The sequence below is a fragment of the Schistocerca nitens genome, chromosome 7 (genome assembly GCF_023898315.1).
Source record: "Schistocerca nitens isolate TAMUIC-IGC-003100 chromosome 7, iqSchNite1.1, whole genome shotgun sequence".
Lineage (NCBI taxonomy): Eukaryota > Metazoa > Arthropoda > Insecta > Orthoptera > Acrididae > Schistocerca > Schistocerca nitens.
In genome coordinates, this window is record NC_064620.1 from 539,642,715 (window position 1) to 539,665,633 (window position 22,919).

The window sequence follows — 22,919 nt, forward strand, 5'->3', positions numbered from 1 at the left end:
CCATCAAATAAGGCAGAAAGCATAGAAAATATTCCTTCTGAGTTTCTAAAATCATTGGAGGAAGTGCCACACAAACGACTATGCGGATTGGTTTGCACAATCTAAGAGTGTGGAGACATACCATCAGACTTTCGGAAAATGTGGTCCGGACGATCCAGAAGCTGGCAAGAACCGAAAAGTGCGAGAATTATCGCACAATCAGTTTAACAGCTCAAGCATGCAAGTTGCTGACAAGAATAATATACTGAAAAATGGAAAAGGAAAATGAGGAGTTGTTAGATGACGATCAGTTGACTTAGGAAATGTACAATTACCAGAGAGGCAGTTCTGACGTTGTAGTTTGTAACAGAGGCAAGACATAAGAAAAATCTAAACACATAAATAGGATTTCCCGACCTAGGAAAAGCGTAAGACAATGTAAAATGGTACCGTATGTTTGAAATTCGCAAAAAACTATTCATTTGTATTGATTTATTTGACCTGACAAGGTTTTTGCCTTTAGATACCGTATTTCTTTACATCAGAGTTAGCTGTAAAATAACAATAATTTTTATATGAAATATAATAATTAAATAGAATTGATGAAATTAAAAATGAATTGGGTGTATGCAGAAACAACACGAATAAGTATTAGTGACTAGGAACTAGTCGAGTTAATATTTCTACCACTTGTGCTGCTGCTGCTACTGTCACTAGCACAATAGTGACATTGGTAGATGTAAAAGTATTTTAAAGTATTTATAGGTGTACAAAAGTAATATATTTTGACGTCGCGAGTTCTGTGAGAGGGAAATTTGGGTAGACTGCACCAGCTAAGACCAATGGGAAACGAGGAAGGTCTGGATGGAAGGAAGGATGTTGGGGGCTAACGAATGCGTTCAAGGACAAGAGTAGACATCAGCGCACGCTCCGCTGGAGACTGCAAAATTCATTCTGGAAACATCTCCCTGTGGCAAAGCCATGTCTCTGCGTTATTGTTTCTTCCAGGAGAGCTAGTTTTGCATGTTTCGCAGAAGAATCTCTATGAAATTTGGAAGGTAGGATACGAGGTACTGCCGGAAGTGAAGCTGTGAGGAGGGGTCGTAGGTATCGAACACTTGTTCGCGACGGGCAAAGGTTACGAGATTGAACATCGTGTGGCACATAGTTTTAGTCTGCCAGGAAAAGTCCTACCAGCGCACACTCCGCTGCTGAGTGAAAATTTCATTCTGGAATACAGACATTGTTCTTGGGGTTCAGTAGGTATGTCATTATCTTTTCAAGCTGGAGATGTTATTCAGTTCTCTGATATAATGAGGTAAATGCGTTGGATCGTCATTGAGAGATAATGAAATACATATGGACATGCGAATGTACAGGCATGGAGGAAACGAACTTGACGTTAAATATTGGAAGAAGGCCTCCATTGAATCGTCAGCACATATCAACTTCGTCCACCGGAATAATCCGAATGAATTGATAGACCGATTATTATTGCTGCATCAAAAGTGGCAGGCACTAATTCACAGGGTAATGAAATAATATCTATTGGAGGAGCTTCAGGAAGCAGTGATTATTACTTGAAGTTTATGATGGTCGTGGGGAATGAAGACTCACCTAAACTCACTTACTTGAAAACTCAGCCATAAAAGGTTCTGTTCGAAAATTCAGAAGATTTAGAAACTGTTCACGAAATTATTACGTGGAATTTGGCATATGGAACAGTACGCTTCGGAGCTTTAGAACAGGAAGCGAGAGATCGTATTCGATTTCAGAGTAGGACTGAAGACTTACTATTTGACTGAAAGCATAAGGACACCTGTTAGTGGACATTAATATGGGCTGTGTCCACCCTTCAGGTTAATGATGGCTTAACTATGCTGGCAAGACAGAATGATATGTCTGAATATCTGTGGAGGAATGACTGCCCATTCTTCCTCAAGAGCCGAGATCAGAGAGGGTAGTGACGTTGGATGCTAATGTCTGGAGCAAAATCGACTTTCTCATACCAAAGGTGTTCCGTTTGTAGGCTAGTCCATTTCAGGAATATTAATGTGCACGTACTGTTGTCTCACAGGCGCTGCTTTATGACAAGGTGTATTTTTATGCTGATACAACCATCATCTCTGAACTGTTTTCTACTGTATGGAGAACACAGTCCTTTAAAATCTGTTTCAATATTTCATCATTGAGCGCTTTCTGAAGCGCAATAAGGGGATTATAGCCTAACCACGAGAAACCCTCCCATATGTAACACCATCTCCTCTACTTCACTGCTGGCACAACAGATGATAGATGGGACATCGGCTTGCCACAGGGTATCGTGTGATTTATAACTCTAAATTACACGTTTTCAGTCATCAGCTGTTCAGTGGCGGCACTCTTTATGCAACTATCAGTATCTCTTAGCACTGACTACAGAAATGTGTGAGTTATGAGGAGCTACTCGACCATTTTACACCATTCTTTTGAACTTCATACACACAGTCATTGTGCCAGCTGAACTCCTGGTAGCACTTTGCAACCGACGCATGTTGTCTTCCACTGATTTCATGCGACTTTTCACAACCAGCCTCCGCAATGCTTGACGGTCTCTAATCATCACTGCATAAGGGTTGCTTGGTCTTTGTTTGGCTATGGTTGTTTCTTCACGCTTCCACTTCACAATCACATCCCCGACAACGGACTTGACGGCTTTAGAAGGTTTTAAATGTCCCTGATGTATCTGTTAATTATGTCATATCAAATGACTAGTCCACATTCAAAATTAGTGAACTCTCCTGATGTGACTACTTCTCTGCTGGCGACCAGTACTCACAGCCCACTTTTATGCTGGCGGGTTCTACATCTACATCTACATGGATACTCTGCAAATCGCATTCAAGTCCCTGGCAGAGGGTTCATCGAACCACCTTCACAATTCTCTATTCTTCCAATCTCGAATAGCGCGCGGAAAGAATGAACACCTATATCTTTCCGTACGAGCTCTGATTTCCCTTATTTTATCGTGTTGATTGTTCCTCCCTGTGTAGGTCGGTGTCAACAAAATATTTTCGCATTCGGAGGAGAAAGTTGGTGATTGGAATTTCGTGAGAAGATTCCGTCCCAACAAAAAACGCCTTTCTTTTAATGATGTCCAGCCCAAATCCTGTATCATTTCTGTGACACTCTCTCCCATATTTCGCGATAATACAAAACGTGCTGCCGTTCCTTGAACTTTTTCGATGTACTGCGCCACTCCTATCTGGTAAGAATTCCACAACGCGCAGCAGTATTCTAAAAGAGGACGGACAAGCGTAGTGTAGGCAGTCTCCTTAGTATATCTGTTACATTTTCTAAATGTCCTGCCAATAAAACGCAGTCTTTTGTTAGCCTTCCCTACAACATTTCCTGTATGTTCCTTCCAATTTAAGTTGTCCGTAATTGTAACTCCTAGGTATTTAATTGAATTTACGGCCTTTAGATCTGACAGATCGATCGTGTAACCAAAGTTTAACAAGTTCCTTTTAGCACTCATGTGGATGACCTCACACTTTTCATTATTTAGGATCAACTGCCACTTTTCGCTCGCTCCATTCAGATATCTTTTCTAAATCGTTTTGCAGTCTGTTTTGATCTTCTGAAGACTTTATTAGTCGATAAACGACAGCGTCATCTGCATACAACCGAAGACGGCTGCTCAGATTGTCTCCCAAATCGTTTATATAGATAAGGAACAGCAAAGGGCCTATAACACTACCTTGGGGAACGCCAGAAATCACTTCTGTGTTACTCGATGACTTTCCGCCAGTTACTACGAACTGTGACCTCCCTGACAGGAAATCACAAATCCAGTCACATAACTGAGACGATATTCCATAGGCACGCAATTTCACTATGAGCTGCTTGTGTGGTACAGTGTCAAAAGCCTTCCGGAAATCCAGAAATACGGAATCGATCTGAAATCCCTTGTCTATAGCACTCAACACTTCACGTGAATAAAGAGCTACTTGTGTTTCACAGGAACGATGTTTGATAAACCCATGTTGACTGTGTGTCAATAGAAAGTTTTCTTCGAGGTAATTCATAATGTTTGAATGCAATATATGTTCCAAAATCCTGCTACATATCGACGTTAACGATATGAGTCTGTAATTTAGTGGATTACTCCTAATGCCTTTCTTGAATATTGGTGCGGTGCAACTTTCCAGTCTTTGGGTACGGATCTCCCGTCGAGAGAACGGTTGTATATGATTGTTAATGCATCAGCATACTCCGAAAGGAACCTAATTGGTATACGGTCTGGACAAGACGACTTGCATTTATTAAGTGAATTAAGTTGCTTCACTACTCCGAGAATATTTACTCCTACGTTACTCATGCTGGCAGCTGTTCTCGATTCGAATTCTGGAATATTTACTTCGTCTTCTTTTGTGAAGGCATTCGGAACGCTGTGTTTAATAACTCTGTTTTGGCAGCACTACCTTCGATAGTATCGCCATTGCTATTGCGCAGAGAAGGCATTGGTTGTTTCTTGCCGCTAACATACTTCACATACGACTAGAATCTCTTTGAATTTTCTGCCAGGTTTCGAGACAAAGTTTCGTTGTGGAAACTGTTATAAGCATCTCGCATTGAAGCCCGCGCTACATTTCGAGCTTCTATGAAAGATCGCCAATCTTGGGGATATTGCGTCTGTTTAAATTTGGCATGTTTGTTTCGTTGTTTCTGCAACAATGTTCTAACCCGTTTTGTGTACCAAGGAGGTACAGGAGGTCACGCCTCTCACGACGTACAGAGATCAACTTCGTACATAGGTGTGTCCGTATACTTTTGATCAGATAGAGCATAGGCAGAGTTCGACAGCCGGCAGCACGAACCCGTTACCGAAGTTAAATGTCTCTGAGAGGTTAGCAGGTGCGCGTCGGCGTTGTCTAAAGTATAGTCGGCCGTCGTGTGCGTGTGTTGTCTTGCCGAAGCACGTCGGCTGAGCTGTATGTCCGCCTACCTGTCTGAACTTTGACGTTGAAAAGTTGCCGATATTAGGTAACTGAAGCTATTGTATGTGTCCGTTTCTTATATATTTGAGAAAACCTTGCAGCGTCCCTTTACAAGTAAGACGCGGCTTTCTTTCCAGAGCATTATAACAACGCGTTATTCCAATGCCATTTAAGCAGTTTAAAAAGTACAAGTAAAAAACATTTTCTCTCTTTTCCAAAGTGACGGGAATATCAGGTTGTCCACTGCTGAAAAATATTGAGAAAAATTTTTGCTTTGTAACTGATGATTGATGTTTGGGGCCGAAGGTAACAAGAGACTGCTCATAAAATGTTATTTTCAATCCCTGATAATTGCAAGAAAAAAGTTGTGGGAATTGCGAAAAGATAGTGACTATTATTGTTATGAGAGAAATGAAAGTTGAATGAGAATTGGTTTAATCAGATGTAGATCTCATTCTACTGGTAAATAAAACACACTTTGTATTTTGCTTCGTTTAAAAACGTTGGCAAGATCCTGCAGCGTAACTGAGGATGAGTGCTTAGTAGAAGCCAGATTAACACTACTTTGAAAATTATAGTTCAGTCTGGAATGTAGAGTATCATTAACCTTTTATTCATTTCTCTAAATTCTAGTGAAACTATGACCTGTATTTTATATAGTCAAACATTTTAGTCTAATATTCTGATGGCAAGACCATTTTAGCTTCAAATAACATCAGTAGTTGAAGAAGCATGAGAAGTTCAAGCTGCCATCGCTACTGAGATGCATCAAATGGTTCAAATGGCTCTGAGCACTATGGGACTTAACATCTGAGGTCACCAGTCCCCTAGAACTTAGAACTACTTAAACCTAACTAAGCTAAGGACATCACACACATCCATGCCCGAGGCCGGATACGAACCTGTGACCGTAGCGGTCCCTCGGTTCCAGACTGTAGCGCCTAGAACCGCTCGACCACACCGGCCGGATGAGCTGCATCTTCCTGCTATACAGGATATGTCCAAGAACATCTGTTTTCACAAAGGGTTTTGACGATTTTCACCAAACAGACTTAGGAGACGATGATTCCTTATTTCACATGGAATTCTGACTGTAAATGTTTATCAGCAGTGACCAATGTTTACTCCATGGGTTGCTACTACGAATTATAAACGTGGTACAGTAGAAGCAGATGTACTTAAAAATGTATAAACCGAAAAATGACGATTATCATCACATTTACAAAGGCTGATGTAGGAAAGGAATTTTGCAATGCTAGTTTCAAAAAATAATGTAATATATCAAAGTCAATCATTACTGCACTTTTTCAAATATGGTAGCTCCCATGGTTGATCGCTCCAACAAAACTCTTAAGTAAATACTATTCAAAGTTCCTAAAATGGATTAATATTGTACAAGGGTTGGTACGAGAATAAAGTCGCACAGAACACAGGACAATAAAAATAAAACCACCTGGTGTAAAGAATAATAGCCCTTAATCTTCTGCGCATAAAAAAACAAAAGTGACTGAATCTCATCTACTTAAATTAAAAGCAGGAGATTTCGTTGGAGATGTCGAATAGAAGACTGTTTTGGAAAAAATTATACTGCAAACTGGTCTACTCCAATATTCAACTTTTGTAAAGTCAAAAATTTGTTAAGTCAAAGAAAGTAATCGGAGATCATATCTACTTGAAGATTACAATTCTTAGCCTGCAGCAGAACCTTTCTATGCAGAAGTTCTCGAGAAAGTGAAATATCCAACAACCTGTGTTGCTGAGAAAATTGTTCATAACAAAAATTGCAAAACTTTTGTAATCCAACAAAGATCATATGAACTGGATTTCTTTGCAAAAGCTATAGTAAGCTTGAAATAAAGAAGATACCCATTTAACATGTTATGTACACACACGTTCGTGTGTGTGTGTGTGTGTGTGAGTGTGTGTGTGTGTGTGTGTGTGTGTGTGTGTGTGTTTGTGTGTGTGTGTGTGTGTGTTTCTGACGATGCCGTGTGGGTTCGGCGAATGCTAAGAAAGCAACCCGCCGTCGTTCTCCTACCAGCGAACGAGATGGCGCGGTGTTTAGTACGATGGACTCGCATTCGGAAGGACGACTGTTCAAATCTCCCCGTCCGGCAATCCGGATTTAGGTTTTCCGTGATTTCCCTAAACCACTCTAAGAAAACGCCAGGATTTTTTCTTTGAAAAAGACACAGCTGATTTCCTTCCTCATCCTTCCGTAATCCGAGCTTGTGCTCCGTCTCTAATGACCACGCTGTCGATGGGACATTATCATCTTCGCTGCTTCCTGTCCTGCCGCAGCCCTACGCCTGGAAGTAGGCAACCCGGAGTCAGTCAAAACCCCTACTGCCTATTCTATACAAATACCCTTTATGATTTTTTTTTTTTTTTTTGGCCATGAATAAACTCTATCTTAGCTTCTCCTCTACTCTCATGTTATAGTCCGGCTTTCTGTATCATAAATAGATTTAATACTGTCATTTTTCACCGTTCGGCACAATTCTAATCGAAGTGACGTTTAGCTGAAGTTCTGTACAAATACACCTCCATTTGACAGTGACATTACCGTACATTCCATTATGTTCCGTTGACTTTCAGCGTGATTCGGCCTTAAGGTCCTGTAAGTGATGCATTGCGGAAGTTGGAGAGCACAAAGAAAGTATGCCCGTATGACAAAATACAAATGCAGCGCTGCCCTTGTAGCACGTTTTCGTAAACCGGAAAGAAAGATTTCAAATTTATCCATGACTTGAAATGAACGAGTAGCTAGTCTGGGATACTTCGAGTTTCACAGTTTTGGCGTTCAGGTCACCAAAGCGTTTTCTAACAATTTCCAAGAGACGTCACAGCTATTTGTGGAAATGCTGAACAACTTCAGGTGTCTCTATTTAACGGTCGGGGGAACTGATTCATCGCTCAACAAAGGCGTGAATGTACTCGAAATACGATAGATATTTGCATACATAGGTTTTTCATGAACTTCAGTTTACATGCTAAATATTTCCTTTAGAATCTAGAGAATAGAAGAGATAGCATCAGTTAGAAAGGGTATCGTAAGTTACATGTTCGTTAAGGTTGCAGTGCACAAATGAAAATGCGATCTCGTCAAGTACCTAATAATATGCAGCTATGCGGTTAGAGAGAAAGAGATCGGAAATTACAGTAACGAAATTAGTTGCTGAGCGCTAGTTGGAACGTCCCGCACATGCGCCGGGTTCTTTTATATCGTATAATAAAATTATGACCGTTTAAATGCAACTCCGGGAAATTTCTTTTTTTCCTGATGAATCATCTAGCCTAGCTGTGGAAAGTTTAAATACTCTGCAGTCACTCTACCATTGTGCGTTTTGAATGCAATGAGAGCAACTATAAACATTTTATTAACGATCATAAGATGGCGCTTTTGACATATTTCATCACTGTAAATGTTTCCTATTTTTAAACCAATGAACTGTCCGAGTAGTTCGTCTATAGTGAGTGTTCAAACAAACTGTGTTGTGAAAAAAAGGACATTTCACGTGATGTTTTCATCGTATGAATTTACGAATTTTGTAGGTCTAGCGAAGTTCAGTAACAGCTCATGTGAATTGGTTTAAAGATATGATAAAACAATTCGACTGATATAATGAAAAACCCGTGTACAATACACTAACAGAAGACATTACATGAATGTATTCGTACCAGCATGAAACTAAGTAGCAGTTAACCAGTAACTCTCCGATTCCATTGAACTCTCATGTATGAAACGGCTTCAAATTTCTGATTACTTTACAAATAAGTTAATGTGTTAAACATTCTACATTATGCATAAAAGTGAGAAAAAGTTTGGAAAACGTTTGAGATTATGTTTAAAGTTTATACTGGATAATTTGTGCTCCGGTTTGAACATCCATATGTACATCTACATCTTCGTGACTACTCTGCAATTCACGTCATGTTCTTAAAAATATCTCTCTACCGTTTCCCTCTCTAGCAGCGCGTAGGAAAAGTGAACCCTTAAAACTTTCTCTACGAGGCCAGATGTCTCTTACTGTATTGCGATGATCATTTCTCCCTATGTAGGCTGTCAACGATAAAATATTTTCGCATTCAGAGGAGAAAATTGTCAACTGAAAATCTAGTTTTTCATGCATCACTAATTTATGACGTCATATCTTCTGAACTATGTGTGGTACAGTGATATAAATTTGCAGGCACATTCAGTAGTATATTCGGATAATGTCTGAAAACTGAGTTGTGAATATAGTTGGTAGCAAACAAGTAATAAATCAAAACGCCATGTCCGATTCTGTTTTACTGCATAAACATCGAAAACATATTAGGCGATAAACTTTTGTTCGTTTCATTTTGTGGGTGTGCCAGGAAGAAAGAGTTTCGTAACGGAGTGAAATTATGTGTAAAGTTTTTCCAAATCACTAAATGCTCTTATTCACTGATTCTGGATGAATATAGTCTGGGTATTAGCGCACTTTGATTTACGACGCTTCAAGATTCAAGAAATGGTTCAAATGGCTCGAGGCACTATGGGACTTAACATCTGAGATAATCAGTCCCCTAGACTTAGAACTACTTAAACCTAACTAGCCTAAGGACATCACACACATCCATGTCCGAGGCAGGATTCGAATCTGCGACCGTAACGGCAGCGCAGTTCCGGACTGAAGCGTCTAGAACCGCTCGGCCACAGCGGCCGGCGATGCTTCAAAAATATACATAGTTTGTAATTGTGATACCTGTCTTTCCGTGCGAAACCTTTAAATTAAGAGTATCCCTCTTAATGAGTAGATTGTGACGCCATTTTAAATTTTTAAAATCGGTTAATAATTATATGAAATATTGAAAATCAAGTTTTTGTTGCCCTTGGAAGCGGCTAGATAGGCAAGCTCTAAGTGATACTGGGTCCCATGAACCCGTTAGCCATTTACTAACGGAGATCCGAAATGAACCTACGCAAAAAAGTAGTTCGTTAGGGAAACTCGTTCAAAAGATGATTGATTGTTTCTTTGCTTACAATGGACATGTCGCGACCATTGCTTTGAACCGTCAGAGAACAGCTTTGGTTGATAGTGGAAAACAATTTGTTTCCCGTAAGTCATAGATAAAATTAAGAAAAACAAACGAAAATACCATATCGTTCTGCACAGTGAAAATGCCAGTTGTCAGACAGTACATCACACAATCGATCATTTACGGAGTATAACATCGAACTAATGCCTCATTTTTCGTATTCACGAAATACATCGCATGACGACTTCTTTTTTTCCCTTATGGAAAACAAACCAATTATGAGCAGCAGGTTTCATCACCTCAAGAAACTGATGAGTCCCTGTAAACCCATGTTTTTGAGGAACCAGCAGTGAAGTTGAAAAGCATTTCCGGAATTGGCTTGCAAGCACGGTGAACATCAAAAAGAAAAAGTGTTGTACCGAAAAGTGTTTCCTTTCATTGTTTTTGAAGAAATTAAAAAACGCGGCCCGTACATTATTTCATGCACGTTTTTCCATTAAGACGATTACACTATCGTGTCGGGAATTAGTGTAGTGATGTGACTTGTAACAGTAAGTAAGAGAGTAAAGTCATTGTCATTCCTTGTAATTCGGTTGCCACACTGGGATATCGTCTTATCGTTGTCTGTGAAGTATTTATGACATCTCCGAAATGTTGAACAGACACCAGCGCGTTTTTCACCAGGTAATTGTAGGACACGAAACTAAAATATAATTATGCTGTAAAGCATGGCCTTTCTTCATGAACAACCCATTCAAAAGAAGCTGTCTGTTGCAGATTTATTTGTATACACTCTAAAATTGTAACGAAATCTGTAACTAAATTTTCCGTCGGTCCTAGACAGAACAAAAAAATCGTATTAAATAGAAATCACTTTCCTGATATTCTGTAAATATTATTGATTTGATCACGAACAACCTATCGGCTTATTAGATCATAGTTCGTACTCAAGTAAACATTATTTCTCAGTACTTCAGGGAGACGTCTACTTTTTAATGTTAATGGTGAGTCATTGTTACGCACCTACGCTGTTATTGTCAACATTGTACATGTAAAAGATTGAAATGAAAACACTAACCTTAACAGTGACAGTACGGCAGGCTACTCTTAGCAAGAACAAATCACAAGCGTGTCACTGTATAAAACGTGTTTTACAGCAACGTTTAAAACGAAGCACAGTGGTTGTCGTGTGTTTGGCGCAGTGCTGAACGAAATGTAAGTACATTGCTCTCTTAGTCACTAGTATTTATCTCTGGTACATAATTTTTAAATACAGTTCGTGATGAAGGCAAGGGTCCCGAGTTCGAGTCTCGGTCCGGCACACAGTTTTAATTTGTGAGGCAGTTTCAGTTTGTAAATAGTACCTTAAGGTTTCAGATAACTGACTCTGGCTATTACACATCTTCGTAACAGTACATAATTTCGTAGCTCACTGAATCCAATGTATCTTCACAGTATTATTAACATAAGCGATAGACGGTACACTGCTGTCTTTAATGATGAAAATCATGTTCAGTTATAAAAACATTTGGCCGTCAGGTTCGTCACAAGTACGCGTGTAATATCTGCAGTGACTGATAATCTACTAGGAGAGCTTTGATTCGATACCCAGACTCTGCTGCGACGTAATTTACATACACTAGCGGCTTGTAAGGTTGAGGTTTCACAAAAACTGTTGATGACAGCTCACGTAACGTGGTTACCGAGTAGACAAGCTGTGGGCTATTTACCTTTGGGCGTGACGGGCAGAGCCGGTGGAGTGATGTGTGGGAGCGACGGGACGGTCCTCAGAAGCGGGAGGAGCGGTCACAGTGCGACGCGAGTGCCACCGTGTGGCCACTGCCGGCATTTATATAGGTCCAGCAGCTTGGGCCGCGGGCCTATTTCGAAGCCTCCCCTTCACTGCGGACGCCACCCGCTCCTCCTCCCGGCTGGCTCTCGGTACCGTGAGTTTTCTTGACCCCCACTCCGGCATCATCGGTGGAGATAACCCCGGGTACTCAGGAAACGCTCCTGGAGGCAATGTATGCGGCTGCGACAAGCGACGCCCGGTTATTCCAGCGCGGGCGACCTTCACGGCTACCTGCCGACTCGGACTGTCCTCTTCCGTTGCGCCTTACCGTCTCTTGTTCATTCAGCCGCTCTCTGGTTCACTACGATTCCGAAGCGTGTTCAGCAGTCGAACGTCCACGCCATTCCATACTGTCCTCTTTCCTGCACACTCTCTTTCTACATCTACATCTACATCTACATCTACATCTACATACATACTCCGCAAGCGGAGAGTACCCGTTACCTTAACTAGTCGCTACCTTTCCTGTTTCACTCGCAGATAGAGCGAGGGAAAAACGATTATCTATATGCCTCTGTAAGTGCCCTAATTTCTCGATCTTATCTTCGTGGTCCATACGCGAAATGTACAGTACTGGCCATTAAAATTGCTACAACACGAAGATGACGAGCTGCAGACGCGAAATTTAACCGTCAGGAAGAAGATGCTGTGATATGCAAATGATTAGCTTTTCAGAGAATTCACACAAGGCTGGCGCCGGTGGCGACACCTACAACTTGCTGACATGAGGAAAGTTTCCAACCGATTTCTCATACGCAAACAGTAGTTGACCGGCGTTGCCTGGTGAAACGTTGTTGTGATGCTTCGTGTAAGGAGGAGAAATGCGTACCATCACGTTTCCGACTTTGATAAAGATCGGATTGTAGCCTATCGCCGGCCACGGTGGCCAAGCGGTTCTAGGCGCTTCAGTCCGGAACCGCGCGACTACTACGGTCGCAGGTTCGAATCCTGCCTCGGGCATGGATGTTTGTGATGTCCTTAGTTAGGTTTAAGTAGTTCTAAGTTCTAGGGGACTGATGACCTCAGATGTTAAGTCTCATAGTCGCTCCCATTTTTCGTAGCCTATCGCGATTGCGGATTATCGTATCGAGACATTGCTGCTCGCGTTCGTCGAGATCCAATGACTGTTAGCACAACATGGAATCGGTGGATTCAGGAGGGTAATACGGAACGCCATGCTGGATCCTAACGGCCTCGTATCACTAATAGTCGAGATGAGAGGCATCTTATCCGCATGGCTGTAACGGATCATGCAGCCACGTCTCGATCCCTGAGTCAACAGATGGGGATGTTTACAAGACAACAACCATCTGCACGAACAGTTCGACGCCGTTTGCAGGAGAATGGACTATCAGCTCGGAGACCATGGCTGCGGTTACCCTTGACGCTGCATCACAGACAGGAGCGACTGCGATGGTGTACTCAACGACGAACCTGGGTACGCGAATGGCAAAACGTCATTTTTTCGGATGAATCCAGGTTCTGTTTACAGCATCATGATGGTCGCATCCATGTCTGGCGACATCGCGGTGAACGCTCATTGGAAGCGTGTATTCGTCCTCGCCATACTGGCGTATCACCTGGCTTGATGGTATAGGGTGCCATTGGTTACACGTCTCGGTCACCTCTTGTTCGCATTGACGGCACTTTGAACAGTGGACGTTACATTTCAGATGTGTTACGACCCGTGGCTTTACCCTTCATTCGATCCCTGCGAAACTCTACATTTCAGCAGGACAATGCACGATCGCATGTTGCAGGTCCCGTACTGGCCTTTCTGGACACAGAAAATGTTCGACTGCTGCCCTGTCCAGCACATTCTCCAGATCTCTCACCAACTGAAAACGTCTGGACAATGGTGGGCGAGCAACTGGCTCGTCACAATACGCCAGTCACTACTCTTGATGAACTGTGGTATCGTGTTGAAGCTGTTTCATCCAAGCTCTGTTTGACTCAATGCCCAGGCGTATCAAGGCCGTTATTACGGCCAGAGGTGGTTGTTCTGGGTATTGATTTCTCAGGATCTATGCACCCAAATAGAGTGAAAATGTTATCATATGTCAGTTCTAGTATAATATATTTGTCCAATGAATACCCGTTTATCATCTGCAGTTCTTCTTGGTGTAGCAATTTTAATGGTCTGTAGTGTATGTTGGCGGCAATGGGATGGTTCTGCGGTCAGCTTCAAATGCTAGTTCTCTAAGCTTGCTCAGTAGTGTTCTTCGAAATTAATGCCTTCTTTCCTCCAGGATTCCTACTTAAGCTCCCGAAGTATATCTGTAACAACTGCATGCTGATCAAACCTACAGGTAGGAACTCGCCTCTGAATTGCTTCGGTGTCTTCTTTCAGTCCGATCTGATGCGGAACCTAAACACCTGATCAGTACTCAATAACAGGTGGCACCAGCGTCCTATATGTGGTCTTCTGTACAGATGAACCACATTTACTAAAATCCTCCCAATAAACCGAACTCAACCATTCGCGTTCCCTACCGCAGTCCTCACATGCTCGTTCCACTTCATATCGCTTCGCAATGTTACGCCCAACCATTTAAATTACTTGACTGTGTGAAGCAGGAAACTGCTAATGCTGTATCTGAACATTATAGGTTTGGTTTTTACTACTCGTCCGCATTATCATACATTTTTCTTGATTTAGAACTAGCTGTCATTAATCACACCAACTAGAAATTTTATCTAGGTCATCTTGTATCATTCTACAGTCCCTTAACCCCGACACCGTCATGTACACTACACTGCCTGCCAGATCATTTACGTATACAGAAAATAGCAACAGTCCTATCACACCTCCCTGGGGCATCCTGATGATATCCCTGTCTCTGATGAACACTCGCCGTCCAGGACAACATACTGCGTTCCGTTACTTAAGACATTTCGAGTCAGTCATATATCTGGAAGCCTACCCCCTATGCACGTACCTTCGTTAAAGACTGCTGTGTGGTACCGTGCCGAATACTTTTCCGAAATCTAATAGTATGGACTCTTCCTGTTCCCCCTCATCCATAGTCCGCAGTGTACCATGTGAGAAAAGAGCAAGTTACGTCTCGCATGAGTGGAATTCTGAAGCCATGCTGATTCGTGAATGTGAGCTTTCCGGTTTCTAGTAATTTTATTGTATTTGAACTCAGAATATTCTCTAGAATTCTGCAGCAAATCGATGTTAAGAATACTGGTTTGTAATTTTGCGCGTCTGTTCTTTTAAACTTCTTGTACACTTGAGCCACCTGCGCTTTCTTCCAGTCGCTTGGCACTTGGCGCTGGTTGAGACATTCGCGGTGAATGAAAACTAAGAAAGGGGCCAATGACGTAGAATACTTTTTGTAAAATCGAGATGGGATTCCGTCCAACCTGGCGACTTATTTTTTTTTTCAACTCTTTCAGTTGTTTCTCTACGCCAGGGGTGCATATTACTGTGTCATCCACACGGGTCTCTGTGTGATAGTCATACGAGGTACGTCTGTACGATTCTCCTGCATGAACGTTTTATTAAACGTGGAATTTAAGACTTCGGCCTTCCTTTTGCTATCTTCTAGTGTCAAACCAGACTGGTCAACGAGTGACTGCATGGAAGAATTAGACCTGCTTAGAAATTTTGCATAGGACCAGAATTTTTTCGGGCCCTACTCTAGATCTTTAGCCAAGATATGACGGCGGTACCTGTTATGTGATTCGCGCATATATCAATTGCCAGATGCACGAATCTCTACTAATCTTTGCCTGTCGTCGTTTGCGCGTCCTCTTGTGAATCGAGAGTGCAACAGCCTTTGCTTCTTTAGCATTTTTCGAGTTTTGTTATTAAACCATGGTGGGTCTTCTTCGTTCTTAATGCATTTACTAGGCACAGGATTTACAATCTGTTTAAACTTTGCCCGTAATTCTTCTATGACCATTATCATGGAACTAAATGATTGCTGTTCATTATTTAAGTGAGATGGTAACAATTGCTTATCTGCTCTTTCTGTCAGAAACACTCTCCTAGCCCTCTTGACTGATTTATTAACTTTCCGCAACCACAGTCTCTATGATGACATCATGATCACTAATCCCCCTCTTTACACTGACGCCACCGATAAGGTACGGCCTGTATGGAGCTGTTCTCTTTCCTTTGAGGAGGACACATCAGATGTCCTTTTCCATCCTAGTTCGTACCAAGCTTCCACCTCTCCATACGAGTTGTGTGAGAAAATTAATGAGGCTGAATTTTTATCTACCAAAGATCGTTGTTCCGTCTTGATAGCAGCAGCGAAAGGCATCAGCTGTTAGAAAGTTTAACTTGTCGGTCTCATTCTTTTGAATGTTCTCCACAGCCCAAACTGACATACTTTCAAGACGTTTTTCAATTTTGGGAAAAGAAAAAAGTCACAAGGACTCAGATCAGGTGAAAGGTGGGCTGTGGAACTGCATGAACTCGTTTTGGGTTAAAAATTCCGTGACTGACGTGTCCGTGTGACATGGCGCTTTGTCATGATGCAGTATCCACTTGTCTGCAATGTGTGGTCTCATTCGATTTACCCTTTTCCTTAGCCTTTAAAGTGCATCTTTGTAAAACACTTGCTCGACAGTTTGTCCTAAAGGAACTAAATCTGTATGCATGATATCCCTACTATCAAAAAAGCAAATCAGCATTGTTTTGAGCTTTGATTTGCCCATTTGGGCTTTTTTCGGTCGAGAAAATGTCTCAGTGTGACACTCGTCACTCTGTCATTTTGTCTCAGAATTCATTACCTGTGATCACCCGACTGAACCATTCGTGATCATTGGCAACCCTCCCAAGAAGATCAACTCCAAATTTCTTCGACTATCCTTCTGCACAGTTGAAGGGTTTTTCGGCGCCATTTTGGCACTGACCTTTCGTTTGTGCAAATTATCTGTCAAAATTTGGTGTTCCGTGAAAGTTTTGAAGTTTAACAGATCACCCAGCACCTTTACTACTAAACGTAGGTCTGATCTCTCAAGAACAGGCACATGTTCGACGTTTCCGCCAGTTTCTGAAATTGAAGGTCTCCCTGAACGAGGTTAGTCTTCAACGCGTTCTCGAGCTTCCAAAAATGATTTGTGCCATCGAAAAACTTGTGCGCCTGGTAAAGGAGGGTTCCCAGCGGAGCTGAAACTCGGACTGGGCATCTGAAAGGAATGACCACTGTGGTCAACGTAAGTAGAACAACACAGCGTTGCGACATCGCTCACAGTGTTATCAGTCTCATTACTTTATTAATACACTCATAAGCGTGAGGTGACGGCTACATTCTATACCAGAATCATTTTCTCGGTTTCTTTCCTTTACCTTCTATTCGTGGATGCATTTTTCTCTCGTCATCATGACGGAGTATATGAGATGAAGAAAATAATTTGTTTTTAGATTGACCTAGGAATGTTCAGCGTAAGATCATTCAGGAAGTACAGCATCTCTCTTGCAGCGTCTTCCACTGAACTTTGTTAAACATTGCTGCGACGCTCATATGCGCGTACTCACTCTGTCATGACTCTGCCATCAATGGGCCTTAAATCGCCCTTCCTTCCTTTCTTCCATCCCACTGAAAACATGTGATGCAGTCAGTCTGTAGTCCGCTATCTCATTAGATGGTCTTAGGCGCTATCGCTGCATAATCCTGTTGGAAGGAATGTACCTTTCAGGGCTCTTTTTTTGTGTCATCAGTCTTCTGATTGTTTTGATGCTATCCGCCACGAATTCCACTCCTGTGCGAACTTCTTCATCTCAGAGAAGCACTTGCAACCTACCTCCTCAATTATTTGCGGGATGTATTCCAGTGTCTGTCTTCTTCTACAGTTTTTGCCCTCTTCAGCTCTCTCTAGTACATGGCTGTCATTCTGTGACGTGTTCCATCATCTTGTACCTTCTCCTTGTCAGTGTTTTTCATATATTCCTGCCCTCAGTCATGCAATGCTGTGCTCCAAAGGTACATTCTCAGAAATTTCTTCCTCAAATTAAGACCTATGTTTGATACTAGTAGATTTCTCTTGACCTGCAATGTCAGATTTGCCAGTACTAGACTGCTTTTGATGTCTTTCTTGCTTCGTCCATCATTGGTTATTTTCCTGTCTAGGTAGCAGAATTCCTTAACTTCGTCCACTTCATGACCATCAATCCAGATGTTAAGTTCTTCGCTGTTCTCATTTCTGCTACTTCTCATTACTTTCGTCTTTCTTTCGATTTATTGCCAATCCATACTCTTTACTCATTAAACTGTTCATCCAATTGAGCTGGTCATGTAATTCTTCTTCACTTTCACTCAGGATAACAATCTCATCATCAAATCGGACCAGTGATTCCCTTTCACCTTGAATTTTAATTCCACTCCTCAACCTTTCTCTTATTTCTGTCATTGCTTCTGCGATGTACACATTGAACAATAAGGGCGAAAGACTACGTTCCTATTTTACATCTATTTTAGACAGAGCATTTCGTTCTTGGTCGTCCACTATTATTATTCCCTCTTGGCTCTTGTACTTATTGCATATTAACCATCTCTCCCTACAGCTTCCATGCTTCCCTGACAAACGCCAGCGACCTACCAATTGTGGTGTCAAATTTGCCTGAGGAAGTTAAACACTGCAGTTTTTGTTGGTAGCAACGAATGCCGATTGCGTCAGCATTTCCCCTCAAACATCTACACCCACCGTAAAGACAGATCTTGTTATTTAGATTTTTGTTCGTTGTTTTCAGCAACTGATTTTTAAGAATGCTGATGTGAAGAAATAACACACTAGTTGCGTTAAAAATTTTAACGCAATTACGAGGGTAAGTCAATTATTATCAGCAAAGTAGTTATAACATTTTATTGTAATCAAATAGGAACCTTACTGGAACATCAGTTTTCGACATAGCCTCCATGCGTTTCAGCGCACTTGGTCCATCGTTGTACAAGCTTCCTGATGCCCTCATAAAAGAAGGTTCTCGGTTGAGCTGTCAGCCAGGAAGGCACCACTTCTTTCACTGCTTCACCCGAAGCAAATCGACGGCCCCTTAATGCCTGTTTGAGAGGACCAAACGAGTGAGAGTCAGAAGGGGCAAGATCGGGACTATATGTAGGATGATTCAGTACTTCAAATTTGAGTTTCTGGAGCGTTTCAGCAATGTGGCCAGCAGTATGCGGACGGGCATTGTCGTGCAACAACTCAACACCTTTTGACAGCAATCCTCGGCGTTTACTTCGAATTGCAGACTGTAGCCTGGCAGTAAGCTTTTCACTGTAACGTACACTGTTTACTGTTGTCCCTCTTTCCCCATAATGTTCCAGTACTGGACCTTGTGCGTCCCAAAAAACCGTAAGCGTTAGTTTTCCTGCGGACGTTTGGGTCTTGAACTTTTTCTTGCACGGCGAATTTGGATGTTTCGATTCCATACTTTGCCGTTTACTCTCCGGCTCGTAATGATGGATCCATGTTTCGTCACCAGTAATGATACTGTCTAAGAAGTTGTCCCCTTCCTTACCATAGCGATCTAAATGTTTTTTGCAGATGTCCAAGCGCGTTTGTTTATGCAACTGTGTGTGTTGTTTTGGGACCCATCTTGCACAAACTTTAAGAAACCCAAGTCTTTTGTGGATGATTTCGTAGGCAGAACCGTGAGTAACTTGCAGACTATATGCCACTTAGTCAATAATTAATTGTCTGTCTAAGAGAATCATTTCACGTGAAAGCTCAATGGTTTCTTCATTTGTGGCGGTAAACGGTCGTCCGGCTCCTTCATCGTGCGTAATACTTGTGCGACCATTTCGGAATTTTTCGTTCCATTCGTAGACATTTCGTTGTGGCTAAACACTGTTCCCGTACTGTACCGAAAGTCTTCGATGAATATCGGCTCCTGATATGCTTTCCGTCCACAAAAAACGGATCACTGAACGTTACTCTTCTTTGGTGCAAGTAGACAGCGGAGGAACCATGATTAACAACACGGCAGCGACAACAAAATTAACCCAGCAGCTTGAAAATTGCAAATATATAACAACAAATAAACAAAGCATGCGTCATCAACGTAAAACGACAGTACTACCAAAATAAACAAAAATATAACTAAATTGCGGATAATATTTGACTTACCCTCGTATGTTCCTCAGATTTGATATTCAATAGATCGTTATTTCAATTTCTGCTACTATTCATCACTTTCATTTTATTCTTATTTAATCCGAATTTATCTGTGTATAGTGAATGCATTATAGTTGTTAGGGTGAAGGAAAAATGCCACACTTGACTGCAGGCGTGCGGATCCTTATCTCAGTTCAAGACAAAATTGTATTTAGCAAAACCTGTCCCGCCAATAGGCGAAATGCGACTTAAAAATCGAGTCTCTGGCAACGCTGTAAATGCGTGGAGCGTGGCCAAGAAACGTGGCAAAGAGGTAGCAAGAGCTCTGCGCTCTGTCGGAGCTGTCCCATTAGCTGAGCTAGCCGTCATGATAGCTCAGCGCGTTCGGTCAGAGGATTAGTTAACTTCTGTAATGATCCGAACGAACGGATCAACTATGAACTTGTTCAGGTCTAATACGACGACCGCCACGGACAAATGCAACGAACTTTAAAGAACAAAATGAGATCAGAAAAAAAAGTGAGACGAGGCGGTGCCGGTGCGAACGATTTGCAGACTGGTCGATATTCGACTCGCGTTCAGGCTCACCTTTTTTTTTTTAGTTAATGCATCAAATTGTACACAATTTACCCCTTCATAATGGGGTATCTCGCGCATATTTTTTTTTACTGTTACCTTTATTTAAACATTAAGATGTAACATGAACTTCATACAGACGTAAACGACCACTTTGTTTCGTCCATGACACAAATAAAGCCAACCGAAAGTAATAGTGGAAGCAGTAACATCGTCTGTATCCACCGAGGTACAAAAAACACAATAAGTAGCTGTACTACATTGGACATAATGCCATGCACAATAATTCCAGTCTGTGTGTTTGACGTCCAGCCTTTTATCTTCACAGACCCGGTACGCACAGGTATGAGCAACATTCACTTTGCCACGAGTCCAGCCCACAGGTGTATGCCAAAGCGCAGCTGAAAGCCACGTTCACGGGTGACATGTCGGCCGTGTCCAGACCAATAATTGCTGTTGTAGAGGTTGATAATACCTTCACGAGAAGCTAAATTCGAGAGTCCATGTCACGTTATTTATAAAATGTTCGTTATCTTCCACTTGGTGCAAAAGTCATTCAGGATGTTGTACTCGTCGATTGCGGTTTTCTGAACGTTTTTGTTGAGTAAACATGTAGTGATATGGATGCAGTTCATCATCGGGAAACACCTCAGCAACCAGTCCTTGAAATATGTGGAACTGCCTTGTAATATCACGGGTACTTCGGTCCAGGTGAACGGTGAACAGTTTCAATAGTCCCGTCCCCTATTTGTGGAGTACGTCTAGTCCTTGGAGGACCTCTGTCCATTAATTGTGGACGAAGATGAATGCTTTCCCGAAAGCGGTGCTCCAGGCGACGAAAAACATTCTTACCGGGATGCCGCCTTTGAGGATACCGTTCAGCAACATGAGCTTGTTTATCGGATGCACTCAGTAGCAAAAGAATATCGACGCATTCGTCATTTGTGTACTCCAGCGGGAAGCCGCCCTACGTGAACTTGACAGGACCAGTTATGGTTGTGCACTGCGCGGTTAGTAGACACTTGCATCCAATTTAATGGATCTCATTGTCATGTGATAGGTTATTGTCATGTAACAAAACGACGTTCTGCTTATAAACAAAGAGAACTGTGGAACGGACGTCTAAAAAGTAAAAAAAAGGGGGAACTGGACGCAGAATCGAACTATAGCTCCATTGGATATAAGTTTGATGTCCCAGAAGTCTACTCACTGAGCACAGACGACTGGTACGGTACTGCTGGTTGATACACGTTCCACTGCACATTCCGATTGGTTACACGATGTACTCCTTGTTTTTTTCATACATGTGTTTTCAGAATGCACCCGATCTGACTTTGCTAGATAAACTTTCGTCTTGAATCTGGATGAGAGATCATTTGGCGACCTCCAAGTGCGGCATTTTTTTCTGCACCCTTTATTATCTTAGTTTCAGCGAGAACGATAATCACATCAGCAAACTTTAGCGTTAGTATTTTTCTCCCATGAATTTTTGGGTCGATTTTCAACTTCCTCTTGCTTGTTCTTTGAGTATCTACCTTAAAAGTTAAAAACAGAAACGATTGTAAGATGCAATCGGTATCTACATCATTTTAACGCGAGCTTGCCTTTCCTCATTTCCTTAGCTTTCATGTGCGTACCTTAAATACACTACTGAAAATAAAAATGTTGTCACTTGTGCGAGATCTTCTAATTGTCTTCCACTTCGATGCGTAAGTTTGAAATGTGGCTCAAAGATCCCTATAAACCTCCTCTGTATTGGTGCAAAGGCGTGGCGCCCTGCAGCAGCCTCGCGCTCTGCGAAGATTCAAAAGGTGCGAAAAGAAAAGCTCAGAAGTTCATGTGAGGTGTAATGTGGAATAATGATGTCACAAAGCACCAAATTTCACCACAATTGTGCCCAACGCCATCGTGGACACGTCACACGATTGGAAGGTCGTCGCAACACTTCTTACATTTCGCCCTTCCTTTCGCACCTCTGTTATGGAGGTCAGAACCGTAGCCCCCAGCGTTAGAAACAAGAGATTTTTTTATGAGTGGCCGAGAAAACCGTTTCAGATGCTCCACCACTCAGAAACGACACGAGAAACCCTCAGGAGATGGCACGAAAGGCGTCAATGAAACCATCCCTTCCCTTGAGGTGTTGATTCCCACAGTTTTCGCGGTCGAAAACGGCAGTTCGCAGTACGATGAGCAACAATACGACGTTCTTGGCAACGTTGGACACGGCTGACATGCCGCAGACGATTCAACCCTACCATATGGACATCGTGGTGCTGGAATCCCATGAATGTGGTCTGACCCCCTTGGTGTGTAGTTCTGGTATGCCGGATGGAACTACTAGGGAACATTTAAAAGCACTGGAAGAAATTTTAACATGATCCGAACCAGAAAAGGGTTTTCATGCTTTTTTCAGTCATCCTGTTTGCCCCTGTCCTATGGCGCGAGCACAGAAGGGT

General features: G+C 42.1%; 1 protein-coding gene across 1 annotated transcript in view; it reads right to left on the minus strand.

Annotated features, from left to right (window-relative positions):
• The window catches only part of LOC126195195 (juvenile hormone acid O-methyltransferase), a 54,819-nt gene extending 43,040 nt beyond the window's left edge, over positions 1-11,779 (minus strand). Inside the window, exon 1 of the mRNA XM_049933710.1 lies at positions 11,696-11,779. The gene's annotated coding sequence lies outside the window, so the exon portion shown is untranslated. The remainder of the gene's footprint in view (positions 1-11,695) is intronic.
• Between the last annotated feature and the right edge of the window lie 11,140 nt (positions 11,780-22,919).